The following is a 21,740-nucleotide window of genomic DNA, read 5'->3' as shown; positions in this document are numbered from 1 at the left end:
AGTGTTTACTGATAATATACAAAAAAAAAGAGCGGACGTTCTGGCACACGTTTACCATAAATAAATATAAAATGATTTTATAAATGTACCAATATGCAGTGACCAATGAGGAAGTTCTGTTATGCATAGAGTTGTGACAGTGGTATCGCTACTCCTGTGGCTGGCACAGACAAACCAGGCCCAGGCATCTCTGGTGGAATGCCAGGGATGCCATGATTGGTATAGCACTGGCGGACAAGTCAGTCATGGGCACGTCTGTAGGGATGCCAGGGATGCCGTGTTTGGTATAGCACTGGCAGACAAGCCAGTTCTGGGGACGTCTGGGGGGATGCCACGGAAGCTGTGTTTGGTATAGCACTGGCGGACAAACCAGGTCTGGGGATGTCTGGAGGGATGCCAGGGAAGCCGTGTTTGGTATAGCATTGATGTACAAGCCAGTCCTGGGCACGTCTGGAGGGATGCAAGGGATGCTGTGTTTAGTGTAGCACTGGTGTACAAGCCAGTCCTGGGCCTGTCTGGAGGGGTGCAATTGATGCTGTGTTTGGTATAGCTCTGGTGGACAAGCCAGTCCTGGGCCTGTCTGGAGGGGTGCAATTGATGCTGTGTTTGGTATAGCTCTGGTGGACAAGCCAGTCCTGGGCCTGTCTGGAGGGGTGCAATTGATGCTGTGTTTGGTATAGCTCTGGTGGACAAGCCAGTCCTGGGCACGTCTGGAGGGATGCAAGTGATGCTGTGTTTGGTATAGCTCTGGTGGCCTACATGCCAATGCTGTCTACCCAGGAATGCCCACATCTCCAGACTGACACTCTCCTCTCAATTCCTTTGATATTTGCATAACTTCTTCCATGATCCAGCCCATTGCTTACATCTGATTATGCTGAGGCAAGGTGCAGTTATATTTTCATCCAGATATGTACAGCATCCTTCTGGCCCCTGCCACCAGCATGATCTGCCTGCATTGCATAGGAAAGCACAGAGACTCAGTGATGACATCCTTGTGTTCAAAATAAGATATGAAAACAGGTGTTAATGATGTGGAAAAGAAGGAACCAGTAACGGTAAATTATAAGCAGATTCAACTTCAGCTTTAACCCCTTGAATACCAACCTGTAATATCTCATCATTATCAGGACATTTTTCATTGCTGTGACATTTTGACAACTACTTGACTACCTGCAGTAGTGTACCCAAATATATTTTATATCATTTTTTGAGATAGGGATTTCTGATGGTGGTCTTTTGAGCCAGAGATTTTTGGTGATATTTAATAACTGCCAGGTTTCCTATTTTTTTCTATAGAAAAAAAAAAGTTTTCCATACTTATTAAATAAATGGTCTTTCTTTATAAATACAACAAACGTGTATTCTATAGGCAGGGGGTGGGGGGAGGGGTGTCAGTCATTCTGTAAAGATGGCAACAGTGATTTAGCCTTGACAGAAAGTTTTTAAATTAAGATATTTCAATTTATAACAAGAAAATAGGTTTAGCGTAATGAGGCTGTTATTGGGTACATGTGCCCTGACAGCTGCAGTGGGTTTCCAATTACATCATTTAGGATAAATGACATCTGAATTATGCTTCCCATACAGCTGTATGAATATATAATACATAGCAATAGTTCCCACCGATCGCTCTTCATTGGCGTATCTACATAATGGGAGATTGCAGATTCTGAAAACTGCTCAAGATTGTGTTTGGAAACATTTGTCTCTCTAACTATATGGAGTCACACTGGATCCCTCTGTGACAGGAACAGCATCCCTGAAATAAAGGGGAGGGCTGGCTTCATGTAAAAACAGCCAATGTTTACACATGTGATTGCTGTGACTGGACATCACAGCGATCACAAGGTACAGAGCCACTCTGATTGGCTGTGTACATTTTAGCTCTTTATAGGCAGGTGCAGGTTTTTCTTTGTCCAGTAGGTGGCCTGTATTGCTTCTCGGCCTTTTGGCTAAGATCAAGTGTAGTATCTGTTCTTATCAGTGTCCAGTGGGGGTGCTACCGGCCATTCTGGCTGTTGTATAGTACCCTCACTGGTATGATGGGGGTCCGGAAGGCTGGACCGGAGGGACAGAAACCAGGGAGCGCCATGATTCGTTCTGGGGCCTTGGGAGTAATTCCTCTGGGAAAGCTGGAAAGACCCAGTACCTCCTGGTTTGGACGGATCTGCCTTGGTCTGGCCTGGGGCTGAGGACGCAAAAAGTCAGCAAGCTCAGTGCCCCCTGGGGAAGACGCTCTCAGGGGTGTCACTAGTAACACTTGGGTGTGGGACCCCACGGTGTGAAGATGACACATGGCCACTGTTTTTCACCTCTTTTTGCACAGCGCCCTAAGGACCAGGTCTTTTGGCTAAGTCCGGGGCAATTTTTGCTACAGGCCTCAGGGCCTGGTCTGTGCACTATTTGGCACGGTACCACTTTTTTATTTTTCTTATTTATTATGCACTCCCACGTCTTGTCACTTTTTACTTTATTTATGTGTGTGTTTTTCACGGATGGAGGGTGTGGGTCCTCGGGCCTACCCTGAAGTCTAGGGGGAGGATGTGTGGCCTTTTGGTTCCTTCCTCCCCTGATCCCTAGGGGGTTTTCTCTTCGGGAGAACCCCCTGACCTAGTACTGGATGTCCGGCTTCGGCTGGGCATAAGGAACGGTGGTCCACCAGGCCTTTTGGCCAGGAGGACCCAATGGGAACCTTGTCCCTGTCAGGAGCTTCGTGCCCAGGGGGATCAGGGTAACGGTTCAACCCCTCCGGGGGTAGGACAAACACACCCCTAAGTGCACTTTTTCGTGTGGTGTTCGCACTTGCACTTTTTTTGTGATCACTTACGGGTTTTTCGTTGTAGTTTGCACGTTTGCGGACTTAAAAAAAAAAAAAAAAAGTAGGTGGCCTGTACCACTATACAGATGGAGTGGAGTCTTTAGAGGGAATTGTCCCTTTTGGGACTCCATTAATGTATCCGTTATCTGATACAATCACATGTGTAAACATTGGCTGTTTTTACATGATAGGAGGAGGGTTAGGGGTTTGTAAAGCAAAACATAATTTTTCTAGTTTTGAAGTTCACATTTTTGTCAGGTTATCATTGCTGTTAGTGTCCCCACTGGAAAAAAGCACCCTCTATTTGACCACTGTTGCTGAGAAAGAAAGTGATGAAAAATCCCAAATTTGGAAGTTGTCACTGGAACAGCGGGCGAAAAAAAACTTCTCAATGTATAGCCCTTTAAAATGGTCTGCACCATTACACCCCAAGAGCAGAATGTTTCTCCCCACCTTTGCAGGGCCTCCCATGGATTCCCATCCAGCATCCACCAGAACTCAATCACCATCATTTAATTAGCCCCACCTGTGTGGTTTCCAGAAAATCTCCAAGATCTCAGCTCTTCCTTCTCTGCTTAACCTTCTGAGCACACCTGCCTTAATTTTGGTTATTCAGATGCCCCCTTCCTAAATCTGGCCCAAGCCAGAGAATTCTGAACCCTCTACTTTACAGCACTTAGCACCTGCTGCTACTATGAGCACTCTGTGTGTCTCTTGGATTCTGAAGAACATAAAATCTGGCAGGAACAAAGCAGTGAATGTTCAGCCCCAAATGCTGTGGTGGGTTCTTGATGGTGTCAAAAAGGAATGGAACTCATTTCTAAGGTTAAATTTGGGTGATGGGTTGTTATATGCAACCGTCACATGAGCTATACTTGGGTTTCATGGAGGCTGAAGAAGATAGGACTCCCATATTTTCACAAGGTTTGAAATTTGTAAGTGTGGTGTATAGCCACTGAGTTTGTTTACGATGGTCGTTGGCTTGTACATGTGACCAACAGATTGTAGTGGTGTGAACCTCCTGCGCTTCTATTACTAATCTAATAAAAAACTAACTCAGAGAAGCTGCTTACATCTAATCAAATACCAATGATCTAATGAATGCAATATATATGTAAAATGATGCAGCGCTACTCACATAACCACAAATTAATTAATATAAATGTAAACAAGCAAAATAATATAATATATATATATAGATAATCAGTGACACACTGTGTACAAAATATCCAATGATAGGATACTATAAGGGTCTAAGACCCAGATCTCTATAAACATGCTATAATCCTATTATATCAACAAATGAGAAACCAGTGAAACAACGCACATCCACAAAGTGGAAACCATATAATAAATGACAAACATGAATATATCCTAAGCAGGATAAGATGGTGGTAGTGAATAATAGTCCAACTGGGACTTACAAGTGGTGAGTCTATATCAATAAGACTTGACTATAAACACATAAACATGCAAAGCTACTAAATGTGCATAAAAATGCAGAATACAACTATCGTGTATCTACTAGTGCCAAAACCTAAATGCCATATATACCAAAAGGAAAAAATGACTGACATATAAAACATAACAATTGGTGAAAAAAAAAAAATATATATATACCAAAATAAGTGACAAAAAATGTGTACCAATATTGTGATAAACCACACACTCTGATCAAACAATAAACGTCTGATCTGTGAAACAAAGTCCAAAGCGGTGCCATCTACACCACTCAATCCAAGACAATATACACACTTGTGCTGATGTGTAGTGACTGTGGGTAACAGCGGCCAAAATCCAACAGGTGGCAGATAAGCCTCTCACCTTAAAACTTCGACCCGTAAGGATCAAAGCGTTTTTGGGATCACACCCTCAGATCCTCCAAGCAGATATTTTTCTCTGCTGGTTAGTCCTTTCCTCGCAAACAGATCTCCCTCTCTGGGATAGGCACAATGATGGTGGCTCCTCTCCAGGTATAGGTATGGGGTGTGTGCCAATATCTCATTAAAAAAATATAAATACAGCTTCCCATAGTGTAATATTGTTTCATTCCAGAGAAGTAAATTAGGTAATAACAAATTTACACTCACATGTAACTTCTGCCACAAAAGAGCCTTCAGCCTCATGCTTTTGGGTGTACTTTGTATGGGTTTGTGTAAAAGGTGTACAAGGATGGCGTCCACGCCGGAAGAGCGTCACCGCATGCTGGCCTCATCATTTTACATATATATTACCAACAGATTGTAACTTTTGCTGGGCGCTGTCAGGGACCTACCTAATTGCATAAAATCTTTGCTTTGATGTTGTTTGTAAATTTTGTGATGTAAAATGAAATATTTTTGGATATATTATTTTAACCACTTGCTGAGCTCGTACTGTAGCTTTACTGCTGCAGTGCGGGCCAGCTGCACAGAATCATGTATATATGTGGTTCTGCTCTTCCAATTAGGTAGCGCACATGCCTGCCTACCCACGGTGTCACTGGCTCCTTTGCCTGCCAATCAGCGGGTCCTGGCCATTGATTCCTGGCCGGGATCTGCTAAGCATTAGAGCAAGTGACAGGAGAGAGATCTGATCTCTCTGATGAAAGTAGGGATGTGCCGGTTTTTGTCTCCCTGCAAAGTAGGGAGACAAAATGGTCACATCCCTTAGTAAAACAGTACATATTGCACACATTACACATTGTTAGATACAGTTAACCCTTTGATTGCCCCAGATGTTAACTCCTTCATTTGTACAGCGTCAGTGCATTTTATTAGCACTGATCATTGTATTAGTGTAACTAGCCATGTTAGTGTCAGTAAGCTAGAGTCAGAATGCCTGCTGTACTATCACAGTCACATTATAAGTTGCTGATCACTGCCATTACTAGTAGACACTATAACTTTCATGCAAACCAATTAATATACACTTAGTGGGATTTTGTTTACCAAAGACATGTAGGCCTAAAGTTATGAAGAAATTAGTTTTTATATATTTTTATTGGATATGTTTTATAGCAAAAAGTAAAAAATATTGCTTTCTTCTCAACATTTTTGGCCTTTTTTTTTGGTGTAGCACAAAAAATTAGAAAAAAAACAATAGTGATCAAATACTCCCAAAAGAAAGCTCTATTAGTGTGAAAAAATTATATAAATTTAATTTGTGTATAGTGTAGCACGACCACGCAATTGTCAGTTAAAGTACTGCAGTGCCATATAGCCAAAAGTGGCCTGGTCATAAAGGGGGGGAAATCTTCTGGTGGGCAAGTGGTTAATTTCTCATGTTAAACCTGTGGCCAAGAATTATTCTAAATTAAAAAAAATATGTATTTGTGATTATTTATGGAATATGGTGGGGTTAGATTTGCTTATGTTGGTTCCCATCTTTCTTTTGATATTCAACCCTACCTGGTTCATGCTTTATGTAAGCACTGGGCTATACAAGGCCAAGACTGCGCTATTCATTGATTATGTTTGCATTATTTGCCATTGCACAGTAATCTTTTTATACTTTATAAATCAATGACCTTGATCACACTTGCAGGATGTATGAAATAAAGACCATCTGTGAATATGCGTCAGCTTTACAATGTTTGCTGGAGATTCTAAAGTGTATCATAACTGACGAACATGAATTACCACTTAGAGTTTGCTAAAATATTAATAGGCCTTTTGTCTACTCAAGGAGAAAGCAAAGCTGACTAAAGGCAACAGCCAATTAACAAGGAACTCTATTAAACAACAATACAACCCACTGTAATGACAACTTATTCTGAGATTTAAAATAATAAAAAAACTGTTAAACAGTTTATCAAGTCTCCTTGCCACTAACATTCAGATATGGAAAAATGGAGCTGTGTATGGTCAAATCTGAACCTAACTGGGAAAAGAAATTATCGCTTTCAAAAGAATTCCCCTATTTTGCTGAGCTGTGACATATTTCAAGGTGTGCATCTTAGAGCATGTATAAGCTCCTTTTTTTTTTTAGTTATTTGGTTATGTTTAGTGATTTCCATCCAAAGATGCAAGTGTTAGGCTGCAGTATATCAGCTAACCTGAAGGAGGAACTGTGCCTTTCTTTCAGGCTGGCAGAAGACCATTGAGGACTAATTTGTCCTCTGTTATGTGCTCCAGGCAGCCATCTTTCATGTACTCCAAACAGCATCTCATTATCGATTTCGAAATCCTGCAAGAGTTTCTTGGAACTGTCCTCCAGCAGCAGCTGGATAGTTGCAAGGACTTTGGGGATCACAGTGAGATGGTAATCTTATACCTTCTCCAAGGGAAGTGCTTCTCATGTATTCAGTGGTCTGTAAGGTCATATTATATCTCTGTTCAAATAGTGCCTTCCTGATGAAGAATGTCATTTCTGCCTGAAGACTTGTACCACTTAAAACATACACTATATTGCCAAAAGTATTGTGCCAGCCCTCCAAATCATTGGATTCAGGTGTTCCAATCACTTCCATGGTCACAGGTGTATAAAATCAAGCACCTAGGCATGCAGACTGCTTCTACAAACATTTGTGAAAGAATGGGCTGCTCTCGGAAGCTCAGTGAATTCAAGTGTGGTACTGTGATATCCAAAAAGCAAAGGTATACTGCTCAGGCAAACAATCCAGATCAATCCACAACAGGTGCAGGCTCTGGCTCACCACCACACACGATGCAATAGGAAGAAGGGTCAGCCCGCACTCCGGAGGATAGATGAATATAGTGTGTATTTATTAATCCATAGGACACACAAAACACCAGGACATGAATAAAGGACCTGTTAATGCGTTTCACACGATCTCGTGCTTAATCATAACAAAGAAAACAACAAAAGTGCTGTCTTATATAGGTATTAGTTAATAAAGAACACCTGTCCTAAACCGCACTCCTGAACCCTGAGGATATGCCTACTAATAAATTGTAACAAAACAAATAAAACCATTGTATCAAAAATAGTGATCTCAGAGAACAAGAAAAGGAGGAAAAAGAAAAAGGAAAGTGAACTGGATATTTCCACTTATACCAAATTAAAGGGGGATCCCACTAAAAAATATAAAGTGACTCTTACAAATCTTGTTGACAAGGGAATCCGGATTGGTATTACTCAGAATGAGGCAGGTGTCCTTGTCCACAATTTTCCTGTGCTGTCTACATTTTACCACCTACCAAAAACCCATGAAGATTTGCATCCTCTACAAGGGAGGCCCAGTATTTCTGGCATTGGGTCTTTAAATGAGAGATTGGGTCATTGGTTGGATACACAGCTCCAGCCTTTTGTTGTACAGCTTCCCAGTTATTTGAGAGACACCAATCACCTTCTCCATATTATGGATGGCATGTGCTGGGATGAGAGTCTCATGTGGGTCACCTATGATGTTGCTAGTTTATATGCCTCTGTACCTCATCATCTTGCCATCAAGGCGATATCTTTTTATCTAGAATCCAGCACTGGGTTTAGCATGGAACACCGTTTATTTATTTTAGATGTCTTAGAATATCTGCTTAACCACAATTTCTTTATCTTTAATGGCGAGTTTTTTCTTCAAAAGTGTGGAGCTGCGATGGGTGCCAAATTCTCGCTGTCATTAGCCAACCCTTATATAGGTTCCTGGGATCAATTACACATTTATGGCACTGATAATCCCTTTAGGCACCATTTTAGAATGTTATTTCGCTATATTGATGATCTTATATTCGTTGTAGATAAGGGTCTGGGAGACTTGTCAGTTCTTTTATCTTATTTAAACAACAATAAGAATTTGTCATTCACAGGACAGTCAAGTGAGAGAGAGATTTTCTTCCTCGACGTCCGTCTCACCAGTGATAATTGTAGAGTTACCACTAGTCTATAAAGGAAACCTCTGTCTGGTAATACGCTTTTATTAGTCCAATCGGGCCATCCTAGGCATACTATCAAAAGTATTCCTGTTGGACACTTTTTGTGCATTTGTCGCATCTGTAGTGCCCAACAGGATTTCAATAAAGAGGCTCTTGCTCTATACCTGCACTTTTTACATAGGGGATATCCCAAATGGATGCTGGATAGAGCATACTGTATAGCCAGTTCTAAACGGAGGGCAGATCTTCTATTGAAGAAAAAACTATGCAGTGGGAGTGGATAGTAAGATAAATGATAATGTAAATCAATCCAGTAAAAGGAATCTTACTTTTTCTACTCCATTCAGTTTGGAATTCAATGAAATTTAACTCATTGTCACCCATTATCTTCCTATCCTATGTGAGGACCAGGTATGTGCAAATATACAATGTATAATAATGTAGTTTCAAAAAGAGCCCCCACCTTAGGTAACTCTTTGTCTCCCAGCTTCTATAGTCCCACACAAGCACAATCCACTACGTGGTTGCCTTTCTGATGTACGGCTGACCCTTCTTATTGTCTATGGACTAAGACTGGGATGCCATTAAAGTTCATATGCATGTAAAGGCAGGTGCCCCAGTACTTTTGGCAATATAGTGTATATTTCACCATTGCTGTATTTCTGTACCTTATTTCTGTGGTCATTTAACTTCTATGATATAAATGGCATTTAATTATACATGTGTGTTGACTCCAAAATCTCTGGCATACTAAATAAACTTTCCCCCTCTCCTGAAATCCCACCCCCACACTTAAAAAATATATATTTTCTGGCCAATGATGTTATGGTTCCTTCCTCCAAAGATGACAGTGGGTGATTTTATTTTTTTTTTTACTTGAGACATGTAAGCGCCATTCAGTGCAGTGGCAATCTGAGTGCATGTTGTGCATTGGCACACCTTTAGAGGGTGTGTCCATGATGACCTGGGCTGAGAAAAATGGATTTAAATGATGCTGTGTGCTATTCAACTTAAAAGATGGGAATCATCTAGTGGCAGAAAGTAATTACTGTGTGGGACACCTCTGGAGTGAAGATGATTATTGCTGTAAAAGGTGGGATAGCCACATTGACAGCTGTGAAAATATCATTTGAACCAATCAGTTTTCTTTCCTTTCACCATCACCACCAATCTAAAGGGGCTTATATAATCTGTAATCAAGAAAGACAATTCCAATACTGTGTTTACTAAACACCTGCCATTCATCTGACTAGATCTGAAATTTTTACAGACAGTTATGAACTGATCAAAGCCAGGCGGTATCATTAATATGAATGACACTGCCGTGTCTGCAGGAGGCCTTTAATGGAAAGGGGCAGAAGACCTATCATCGGGTCCCCTCAGCTCCCAACTCCTTTAATACTATGTAAGCTGGTGCTAGTTTTTCTGTTTATAGGACAACTCCACTTTTGTAGATAAAAACATAAAGCAAATAGAAAAAAATAATATACCATATACAACTGATGGACAAGCCATAATGTAATTTAACATTATAAGCAACACCTTTCCCTTTCAATCTGCAGCCGCTGTACTTTTCTGTAAAGTTGAATACAATACCATTGGTACACAGAACGACTCCAGAAATGTAATTTGCCGCTTGTGTAATTGGCTTACTGAATTTTATAGAAGTTTGCATTAAGATACATGTCATATTTTAGGCATTCTCTGCAAAAGGATTTTCAGGTTTGGTGACATATTGTACTTCCTACAGGTTAAATATTTCTAAAGGGAAAAAATACATTGTAGCTTTCCTCATCAGAACACTGAGCATACACCTGGTGATTATAATGAACCAGAACATTCTATTCAGAATCAGTTTGCAAAAGACATTGTGAAACAAACTGTTTTTTCTTTGGAGCGACAAAAGTTTAGAATTTGCTAAAAAGCTTGCTGAAACCCTTGCAATTGACATAGATCATCCAGAGGGGATTGTTTTTTTTTCTAAACAAAAGTGGAATTACACTTGAAGATGATTGGGCCAATATTTTAGTGAGTCTCAATCAAAGCTGTCTTCATTATCCAATAGCCACCTGTCAGATCCAAACTTTCAAAATCCTCCTACTGTCATTTTGCTGTGCACTTTTAAATTGATATGATTGTTGACAAATGCAGTGTGTGTATGTGTGTATATATATACGGTATTGTCAAAAGTATTGGGATGCCTGCCTTTATACGCACATGAACCTTAATGGCATCCCAGTCTTAGCCCGTAGGGTTCAATATTGAGGTGGCCCACCCTTTGTAGTTATAACAACTTCAATTCTTCTGGGAAGGCTGTCCACAAGGTTTAGGAGTGTGTCTATGGGAATGTTTGACCATTCTTCCAGAAGCACATTTGGGAGGTCAGGCACTGATGTTGGACAAGAAGGCCTGGCTCACAGTCTCCGCTCTAATTCATCCCAAAGGTAATCTATTGGGTTGAGTTCTGGACTCTGTGCAGACTATTCAACTTCCTCCAGCCCAAACTTGCTCATCCATGTCTTTACGGACCTTGGTTTGTGCACTGGTGTGCAGTCATGTTAGAACAGGAAGGGGCCGTCCCCAAACTGTTCCCACAATGTTGGGAGAATGAAACTGTCCAAAATGTCTTGGTATGCTGACACCTTAAGAGTTCCTTTCACTGCAACTAATGGGCAGAGTCCAACTCCTGAAAAACAATCTCACACCATAATCCCCCCTCCACCAAATTTTACACTTGACACAATGCAGTCAGACAAGTACCATTCTCCTGGCAAATGCCAAACCCAGACATGTCCATCGAATTGCCAGACAGAGAAGTGTGATTCGTCACTTCAGAGAACATGTCTCCACTGTTCTAGAGTCCAGTGGCGGCGTGCTTTACACCACTGCATCCAACGTTTTGCATTGCACTTGGTGATGTAAGACTTGGATGCAGCTCCTCAACCATGGAAACCCATTCAATGAAGTTCTCTACATACTGTTGTTGTGCTAATCTGAAGGCCACACAAAGTTTGGAGGTCTTTAGCTATTGACTCTGTAGACAGTTGGCAACTTCTGCGCATTGTGTGCTTCAGCATGCACTGACCCCACTCTGTTACATTACATGGCATACCACTTCATGGTTGAGTTGCTGTTGTTCCCAGTTGCTTCCACTTTGTTATAATACCACTAACAGTTGACTGTGGAATATTTAGTAGCATAGAAATTTCATGGATGGACTAGTGGCAACTTGAATTCCTGAGAGCAACCCATTCTTTCACAAATGTTTGTAGAAGCAGTTTGCATGCCTAGGTGCTTGATTTTATACACCTGTGACCATGGAGGTGGTTGGAACACCTGAATTCAATGCATTGGAGGGGTGTCCAAATACATTTGGCAATATAGTGTGTGTATATATACAGTGGATATAAAAAGTCTATACACCCCTGTTAAAATGTCAGGTTTCTGTAGTGTAAACAAATGAGACAAATATAAATCATTTCAGAACTTTTTCCACCTTTAATGTGACCTATAAACTGTACAACTCAATTGAAAAACAAACTGAAATCTTTTAGGGGGGGGGGGGTTATAAACATAAAAAAACTAAAATAATGTAGTTGCATAAGTGTGCACACCCTCTTATAGCTGGGGATGTAGTTGTGTTCAGAATTAATCAATCACATTCAAAATCATGTTAAATAGGAGTCAGTACACACCTGCCATCATTTAACGTGCCTCTGATTAACCCCAAATAAAATTCAGCTGTTCTAGTAGGTCTTTCCTGGCAATTTCTTAGTCGCATCCTACAGCAAAAGCCATGGTCCGCAGAGAGCTTCCAAAGCATCATTGTTAAAAGGTATCAGTCAGGAGAAGGGTACAAAAGAATTTTGAAGGCATTAGATATACCATGGAACACAGTGAAGACAGTCATCATCAAGTGGAGAAAATATGGCGTAGCAGTGACATTACTAAGAACTGGACATCCCTCCAAAATTGATGAACAGACGAGAAGAAAACTGGTCTGGGAGGATGCCAAGAGACCTACATCAACATTAAAGGAGTTACAGGAATATCTGGCAAGTACTGAAGTGTGGTACATGTGACCACAATCTCTTTTCATGTCTGGGCTATGAGGTAGAGTGGCAGGATGGAAGCCTTTTCTTATGAAGAAAAACATCCAAGCCCGGCTACATTTTGCAAAAATATATCTGAAGTCTCCCAAAAGCATGTGGGAAAATGTGTTATGGGCTGATGAAACCAAGGTTGAACTTTTTGGCCATAATTCCAAAAGATATGTTTGGCGCAAAAGCAACACTGCACATCACCAAAAGAAGACCATACCCACAGTGAAGCATGGTGGTGGCAGCATCATGCTTTGGGGCTTTTTTTCTTCAGCTGGAACTGGGGCCTTATGCAGGCCATAGATGGGTCGAAAATCGGCCGATTTTTCGGCCGAAAATAAAATCGGCTGATTTTCGGATCGTTAGTGGGCTATTTGTTTGTCCGTTTTTCTGTATTTTGGCCGTTTTTTTTAATTGGGAAAGTTGGAAAAATTAAAATTGGATTTTCGCGGCAATAATGGGCTATACGGCCGATTTTTTTACCGATAAAAAATCTGCGCATGAGCAGTGACCTGCAAGAGGAAGACAAAAAGAAGAGGAAGAAGAAGAGGATGAAGAAGAAGAAGAGGATGATGATGATGATGAAGAAGAAGAGGAGGATGATGATGATGAAGAAGAAGAGGATGATGATGAAGTAGAAGAAGATGAAGAAGAGGATGATGATGACGAAGAAGAAGAAGAAGCGGATGATGATGACGAAGTAGAAGAAGATGAAGAAGAGGATGATGATGATGAAGAAGTAGAAGAAGAGGATGATGATGACGAAGAAGAAGAAGAGGATGACGATGACAAAGAAGAAGAAGAGGATGATGATGAAGAAGTAGAAGAAGAAGAGGATGATGATTACGAAGAAGAAGAAGTAGAAGAAGAAGAGGATGATGATGAAGAAGTAGAAGAAGAGGATGATGATGACGAAGAAGAAGAAGAAGAGGATGATGAAGAAGTAGAAGAAGAAGAGGATGATGATGATGAAGAAGTAGAAGAAGAGGATGATGATGACAAAGAAGAAGAGGATGATGAAGAAAAAGAAGAAGAGGAGGATGATGATGATGATGAAGAAGAAGTAGAAGAAGAGGATGATGATGATGAAGAAAAAGAAGAAGAGGAGGATGATGATGAAGAAGAAGAAGAGGATGATGATGAAGAAGAAGAAGAGGATGATGAGGAGAAGAAGGATGAAAAATAGGAATTCCAGTCCGGCAAAAAGTGTCCCTGCAGAGAGCTCCGCTATTTCTTTGACAGTTCCTTGACATTTACAGAGGTTGCAACATTGTATCTATTTGTTTCCGAATAAAAACATCTGTATCCTAAATGGATACAAATAGATACATTGTTGCAACCTCTGTAAATGTCAAGGAACTGTCAAAGAAATAGCAGAGCTCTCTGCAGGTACACTTTTTGCCGGCTGTAGACGGGATGAAAATCGGCCGATTTTTTTTACCATTGGTGGTAACGTCGGCCACTTGAACGACCAATTGTTCGTTTTTTTAAAAGAAAAATCGGCCGATTTTCGACACATCTATGGCCTGCATTAGTCAAGGTAGAGGGAATAATGAATCGTTCCAAATACCAGTCAATATTGGCACAAAACCTTCAGACTTCTGCTAGAAAGCTGAACATGAAGAGGAACTTCATCTTTCAGAATGACAATGACCCAAAGCATACATCCAAATCAGCAAAGGAATGGCTTCACCAGAAGAAGATTAAAGCTTTGGAATGGCCCAGCCAGAGCCCAGACCTGAATCTGATGGAAAATCTGCGGGGTGATCTGAAGAGGGCTGTGCACAGTAGATACCCTCACAATCTGACAGATTTGGAGTGTTTTTGCAAGGAAGAGTGGGCAAATATTGCCAAGTCAAGATGTCCCATGCTGATAGACTCATACCAAAAAAGACTGAGTGCTGCAATAAAATCAAAAGATGCTTCAACAAAGTATTAGTTTTAGGGTGTGCACACTTATGCAATCACATTATTTTAGTTTTTTATGTTTACTTCCCTCCGCCTAAAAGATTTCAGTATGTTGTTCAACTGAGCTGTATAGTTTATAAGTTACATTAAGGCTAGGTTCACACTCATGCGGTGCTGTACATTGCATTTGATTCGCACAGGAACCACCTCATTCCTGTGCAAATCACATGTGAACTGTGTTTGGTGCGATTTGAGCCATACATTATGTATGGCTCAAATTGCACCGCATCCACACCAAAAAGGTGCAGTTCCCTTTTTTGGGTCCGCACTAGAATCGGATTGCATGGGTATTCACACCTATGCAATCCGGTTCTGCACATCGCACTGCGTTTTGCGGACTGATTTCGGGGTGCTGTTAACTTAACATGCACACCCGCAGCAGTTTGCATGAATGGGGTGCAATTCTGAAGCGGTGTGGAATTCGCACAGAAAAAGCTGCGAATTCCTGACCACATCAGTGTAAACCCAGGCTAAAGGTGGAAAAAGTTCTGAAATGATTTATCTTTGCCTCATTTTTTACATTACAGAAAGCTGACATTTTAACAGGAGTGTGTAGACTTTTTATATATATTGTACAGTTGTGGCCAAAATTATTCAACCCCCAATGCTGTAAAGGGGTTTAGGGACTATAGTGTACATTTGGAATTGTATTCAGAATCAAATCCTACAAGGACGTTGTAACTACCCAAATGCAACTAAAATGACATCAATTGTTTATGTAATACAGTAGTAAATGGTTCTTATGTGGTTTCTTCATTGCCACAATTATTCAACCCCTTAAAGACTACCACTCTGAAGAACAGAGGTTCATACAGGTGCTTTCCATCAGGTATTGAAAACACCTGTGGATGTCACCGAGCAGCAATCAAGCATAATAAGCACCAATTAGGCAGCTTTAAAATGACTGTGATACTCAGCTCCTTCTAGACATTTACTGGTGTGGTTACAAACATGGTGAAGGCAAGAGAATGGTCCAGGAAGACAAGAGAAGAGGTGATTTCTCTTCACAGGAAGGGCAATGGCTATAAGAAGATTGCAAAGATGTTAAACATACCAAGAGACACCTTAGGAAGCATCATTCGCAAATTCAAGGCAAAGGGCACTGTTGAAACGCTACCTGGTCGTGGCAGAAAGAAGATGCTGACTTCGACTGCTGTGCGCTACCTGAAGCGTAGAGTGGAGAGAAGTCCCCGTGTGACTGCTGAGGAACTGAGAAAAGATTTGTCAGATGTGGGTACAGAAGTTTCAGCCCAGACAATAAGACGCACACTGCGTAATGAAGGCCTCCGTGCCAGAACTCCCAGGCGTACCCCCTTGCTGTCTCCAAAGAATAAGAAGAGTCGACTGCAGTATGCCAAAAGCCATGTGGACAAACCACAAAAGTTGTGGGATAGTGTTCTGTGGACTGATGAAACAAAATTAGAACTGTTTGGGCCCATGGATCAACGCTATGTTTGGAGGAGGAAGAACAAGGCCTATGATGAAAAGAACACCTTGCCTACTGTGAAGCATGGTGGAGGGTCAATCATGCTTTGGGGCTGTTTTGCTTCTGCAGGTACAGGGAAGCTTCAGCGTGTGCAAGGTACCATGAATTCTCTTCAGTACCAGGAGATATTGGATGGAAACGTGATGCAGTCCGTCACACACCTGAGGCTTGGGAGACGTTGGACCTTTCAACAGGACAATGATCCCAAGCATACCTCCAAGTCCACTAGAGCATGGTTGCAGAGGAAAGGCTGGAACATTTTGGAGTGGCCATCGCAGTCACCAGACTTAAATCCGATTGAGAACCTCTGGTGGGACTTAAAGAAAGCAGTTGCAGTGCGCAAGCCTAAGAATGTGACTGAACTGGAGGCCTTTGCCCATGAAGAATGGGCGAAGATACCCGTAGATCGCTGCAAGACACTTGTGTCAAGCTATGCTTCACGTTTAAAAGCTGTTATAACTGTAAAAGGATGCTGTACTAAGTACTAAGATTGAATGTCACTTGGGGGTTGAATAAAACTGATAATGCTGTGAGCACAGAAAAGACATTTGTGGTTATTTCATTATAACTGTTATGTTATATTTGTCTGACCTACAAGTGCCTCTTTAATGTAAATGTAAGCAAGATGACTGAATGATCAAAAGCAATGTCAAACTGGCCAAAACACTCAATTTCAGTGGGGGTTGAATAATTTTGGCCACAACTGTATATATGTGTGTGTGTGTGTGTATATATATATATATAGAGAGTGGGAGAGAGAATATATATGTGTGTGTGTGTGTGTGTATATATATATAGAGAGAGAGAGAGAGAGAGAGAGAGAGAATATGTGTGTGTGTGTGTGTGTGTGTGTGTATGTATATATATATATATATATATATATATATATATATATATATGTTTGAATCCAGATATTCTCTTTTTACTTTTATGTTACAGTTACTTTTCTGCTCTGCTTAGTTCTGTGCCAGTGATTTAGCGCTGCGGTCCTGCACTTCTCGTATCACGCATCAAAGAACAATTCCATCATGTTTGCAGAGCAGCAGCTAGCAGCATATGCTTTCAGGATTATCTCATGGCATTGCACAGAAAGAAACTTTTCCTTTGATGTGACACAGTATGAAATACACTGTGTTTACAATGTGTATATACAGTAATAGAGCTGGTCAGCTGAACTTTCTGATAAAAGAAAGATGTATACGGGACAAAAGACCAGAGTGACACATATTTTTTAGATAGTTCTCAGATGGGAAGTTGTGACACTTTTTGTCCTCATCCTGCCTCTTACTTTACAGTGGATTGCATGCTCAGTTCCCATACAAAGGCCTGCCATGTTGGAAGGGGTGCTGATATACTGATGGGAAGATCGGTATTACCAATCCAAAAGACGAAGTTTCCACTTTGGCCAAATGTTCCCTTTAAGCTGCAAGGGCAGCTGAATAGTGGTTTATATCTGGTGCAGCCACAATGTATCACCCACCAAATATGACCCATTCCAGTGACTAGGACTATGCCATATCTGCCCTGCAATTGCATGCAGTCTCTAGCAAGACTCTCTGCAAACTGCAGTCTGTAGGTAATTCAAGTGTGGTGACTTGATCAGCATGTTGGGATGTTAGTGTGTTTCAGTGAATGAACTGGGGCACAGGCTATTTAATACTTCCTACCATTAATATTGTTCTAAAATTTATACCATCTCTTTCATTGTCAAGCTTTTGTACCTGGATGTCTGAACTGCAAGCTTCAACAAAGATTAGTTTAGCTTCTGGCTTCTGTTGTTCATAACTATGGAAGGTTTGGGTGGAATCATTACTAGCTTTTTATGTGGCAGCACAATGGTTAAGTGGCTAGCACTTCCACCTAGCTGTATGAAGGTCATGAGTAGAGATGAGCGAATTATTCAAAAATTCGATTCGGCTGATTCGGCGAATTTGAGGAATAAATTTGATTCGAGTCGAATATATTCGCTGCGAATTTAACTTATAAAAAGGGTGTTTCTAGGCTTCAGAGAGCCTTTATATTAGTGCAGAACACTGTACCTTTAATTTAAATGCCCTTGGAGTCTGCTGGGGAAGAGAAATAATACTGTCAGTCAGTATGACATGCAAATGAGTGCCGTCGATCTTAGAATCACCGCACACTTCACTCATTTGGGCAGTCACGGGGCCAAAACCAGAGTGTGGAGCCACAGTGTGGCGGTGGAGGCAGCAGCAATGGGAGGCCATACAGCACCCTATGACAAAATGGAACCCACCAGCAGTGTGAGGAGACCTGAAAGTGGCACATGGCAGAGTGTGGCGATGGAGACAGCAGCAATGGGAGGCCGTACAGGGACCCATGAGACACTCTGGACCTGGCAGCAGCATGAGGAGGCGGTACAGGGGCCCATGACAGATTACGGGCCTGGCAGCAGCATGAGGAGTCGGTACGGGGGCCCATGGCAGATTACGGGCCTGGCAGCAGCAATGGGAGGCCATACAGCACCCTATGACAAAATGGAACCCACCAGCAGTGTGAGGAGACCTGAAAGTGGCACATGGCAGAGTGTGGCGATGGAGACAGCAGCAATGGGAGGCCGTACAGGGACCCATGACACACTCTGGACCTGGCAGCAGCATGAGGAGGCGGTACAGGGGCCCATGACAGATTACGGGCCTGGCAGCAGCATGAGGAGTCGGTACGGGGGCCCATGGCAGATTACGGGCCTGGCAGCAGCAATGGGAGGCCCGTAATCTGCCAGCACCCTATGACAAAATGGAACCCACCAGCAGTGTGAGGAGACCTGAAAGTGGCATATGGCAGAGTGTGGCGATGGAGACAGCAGCAATGGGAGGCCGTACAGGGACCCATGACACACTCTGGACCTGGCAGCAGCAAGAGGAGGTGGTACAGGGGCCCATGGCAGAGTGGCGAAGCGTAAGCAGCTTAAATTGAAGGCCATACAGAGGCCTATGTTAAAAATAATAACATGTTTGGGGCATGATTCATGGCGGATTTAGTCAGTTGTGTCAGGAACTGGTGGTTTGAAATCCAGACTAACCCACGCCTGATTCATTTTCACAAACGTGAGTCTCTCCACACTTTAGGTGGACAGTCGTGTCCTCCGCGGAGTTACAATACCTCCTGCCGCACTAAACACGCGCTCCGATGCCACGCTACTGGCCGGGCATGACAGCCTTTCAAGGGCAAATTCAGCTAGTTGGGGCCAAAGGTCAAGTTTCGTTGCCCAGTAGTCAAGGGGATTGTCTACCTCGGTTGGCAGGGTGCTGTCCAAGTAGGCCCAAGCCTGTTGTTTGAGGTCCTGCTCCAGGTCCACCTGATACTGCTGCTGCTGCTGCTGCTGCTGCTGCTGCGGCTGGTTAGTAGTTTCCTCACTGCGCTGGTGAAGAAAGCTACTCATCATCGACTGCAGACTGAGGCAGCCGCTGCTGGTGGAGCTGCCACTGCTCCTACCACCCCACCCCTCCCCTGCTGCCATGGCAGTGGAACGCGAGCGCACAGGGCCCACAGTGTCTGAGGATGGACGTTGGCGCAGAAAGGCAGAGACCAACTGACTACATAGGTGGTTTTTATAGTACGTTATTTTGGCCTCCCTCTCAGCAGGTGTGAAAAAGGCCACCATTTTTGAACGGTAGCGAGGGTCCAACAAGGTGGACAGCCAAAAGTCATCCCTCTGTCTGATGGTTATTATTCGGCTGTCGCTACGCAAGCAACCGAGCATGCTATGGGCCATTTGTGCCAAGGAATGCGAGGGACTCCCTGCCTCCATCTCCACAGCATACTGCCACGGTGCGTCTGGGTCCTCTGTCTCCTCCTCCTCCTCTACCAGATGCTCCTGCTCCTCCACTCCTGTCCTTTGAGTGGAAAAACCACCCATTTCACTCAATAATTCCTGAGCACCAATGTCCTCCTCTACCTCCTCCTCTTCTTCCTGTCCTGCCCCCACAGGGGTCATGTGGCGTTGAGATCTGTGCGCCACGTCTACCGCACCCTGACCAGCCATTGTTAACAGCATTTGTTCCAGGACGTGCAACAGAGGAATGACATCGTTCATCCCATAGTCCTGCCGACTCACGAATAGCGTGGCCTCCTCAAAGGGCCTGAGCAAGCGGCAGGTGTCACGCATGAGCTGCCAATGGCTGACATCTAAGTTACACAGGGGAGTACCTTTATCCGCTTGTAACATCAGGAAATCGGTGATGGCCTTTCGCTGTTCGTAAAGGCAGTCTAACATATGTAGGGTTGAATTCCACCTTGTTGCAACGTCGCAGATCAGGTGATGCTGTGGAATTCCGTTCTGCCGCTGCAGCTCAAGGAGGGTGTGCTTTGCGGTGTAGGAATGGCTGAAATGCATGCAAAGTTTACGTGACATTTTAAGGATGTCTTGCAGTGGGATGGTGGATTTTAGGAACCGCTTGACAACCAGATTGAACACGTGAGTCATGCATGGCGCATGGCACAACCTTCCTTGACGCAGAGCAGACACCATGTTCTTTCCGTTGTCGGTCAACATGGTTCCGATTTTCAGTTTGCGCGGAGACAGCCATCTGTCGATTTCTCTGTTCATTACACTCAGAAGTTCCTCCCCTGTGTGACTACGTTCGCCAAGGCATACCAGGTGCAGCACAGCGTGACACCGTTGCGCCCTGCACATGTGATATGCCGGTCGGGTAATGGGACTTGGCACGGGGGTGGCGGCTGAGGACACGGCGGAAGAAGAGGTGGTAGAGGCGGACATCTTTGCTGGACCAAGGGCGTGCAAACGTGGAGGCAAAAGCGGCGTGACCTGTCCAAGTTGCTGGTGCGGCTGTGCCGGCACCACGTTCACCCAGTGGGCCGTAAATGACATGTACTGTCCCTGACCGTAGTTACAGCTCCACACGTCGGCGCTGCCGTGCACTTTGGCAGAGACCGACATGCTCAAAGACTGGCCCACGATCTCTTCTACATGTGAATGCAGGGCTGGCACTGCCTTTTTGGCAAAGAAATGCCGGCTTGGCACTCTCCACCGCGGCTCGGCACAAGCCATCATTTCTCGGAAAGGTGCTGAGTCCACCACTTGGAAAGGGAGGGACTGCAGCACCAGCAACTTGGACAGGAGGACGTTCAGCTTCTGCACCGTCGGGTGCGTGCTCGCAAACTGTTGTCTCTTGGAAACGGATTCCAAGAAAGACTGCTGACGGAATCCGTGAAGAGGAGTAGCAGGAGAAGGAGCATCTGAACGAGCGGAAGATGCCAACGAGCGACAACTCCCCTCAGCAGAGGTGTTGGAGCCTTGACTGGCTGATAGAGGGCGATTGACGTTGGGTGACGGAGCAAGTAACGGAGCGGGTGATGGAGCGGGGGCTGGGGCAGGCAGAACCGCCGTATCTTTATCACGGTTTTTCCAGGCCACCGAATGGCGACGCTGCATATGCTGACGCAACGCTGTAGTCCCAACATTGGCCCCCTGGCCACGCTTGACTTTCTGGCCACATAGTCGACATACGGCTACGTTTACTTCCTCGGGCGGCTTGACGAAAAATTGCCACACCGCCGAGTAGGAAACTTTG

The 21,740-nt window shown here is 43.3% G+C and overlaps 1 pseudogene; it reads left to right on the top strand.

Annotated features, from left to right (window-relative positions):
* Window positions 1-1,935: 1,935 nt before the first annotated feature.
* Window positions 1,936-2,037, top strand: LOC149439057 (U2 spliceosomal RNA; annotated as a pseudogene).
* The last annotated feature ends 19,703 nt before the right edge of the window (window positions 2,038-21,740 follow it).

Source organism: Staurois parvus, unplaced genomic scaffold (assembly GCF_062004578.1).
Source record: "Staurois parvus isolate SC_StPar_1 unplaced genomic scaffold, SC_StPar_1.0 ptg001162l, whole genome shotgun sequence".
NCBI classification, from domain to species: Eukaryota; Metazoa; Chordata; class Amphibia; order Anura; family Ranidae; genus Staurois; species Staurois parvus.
Note: the sequence above shows the minus strand (reverse complement) of the source record. Positions and strands in the feature narration are given on the sequence as shown.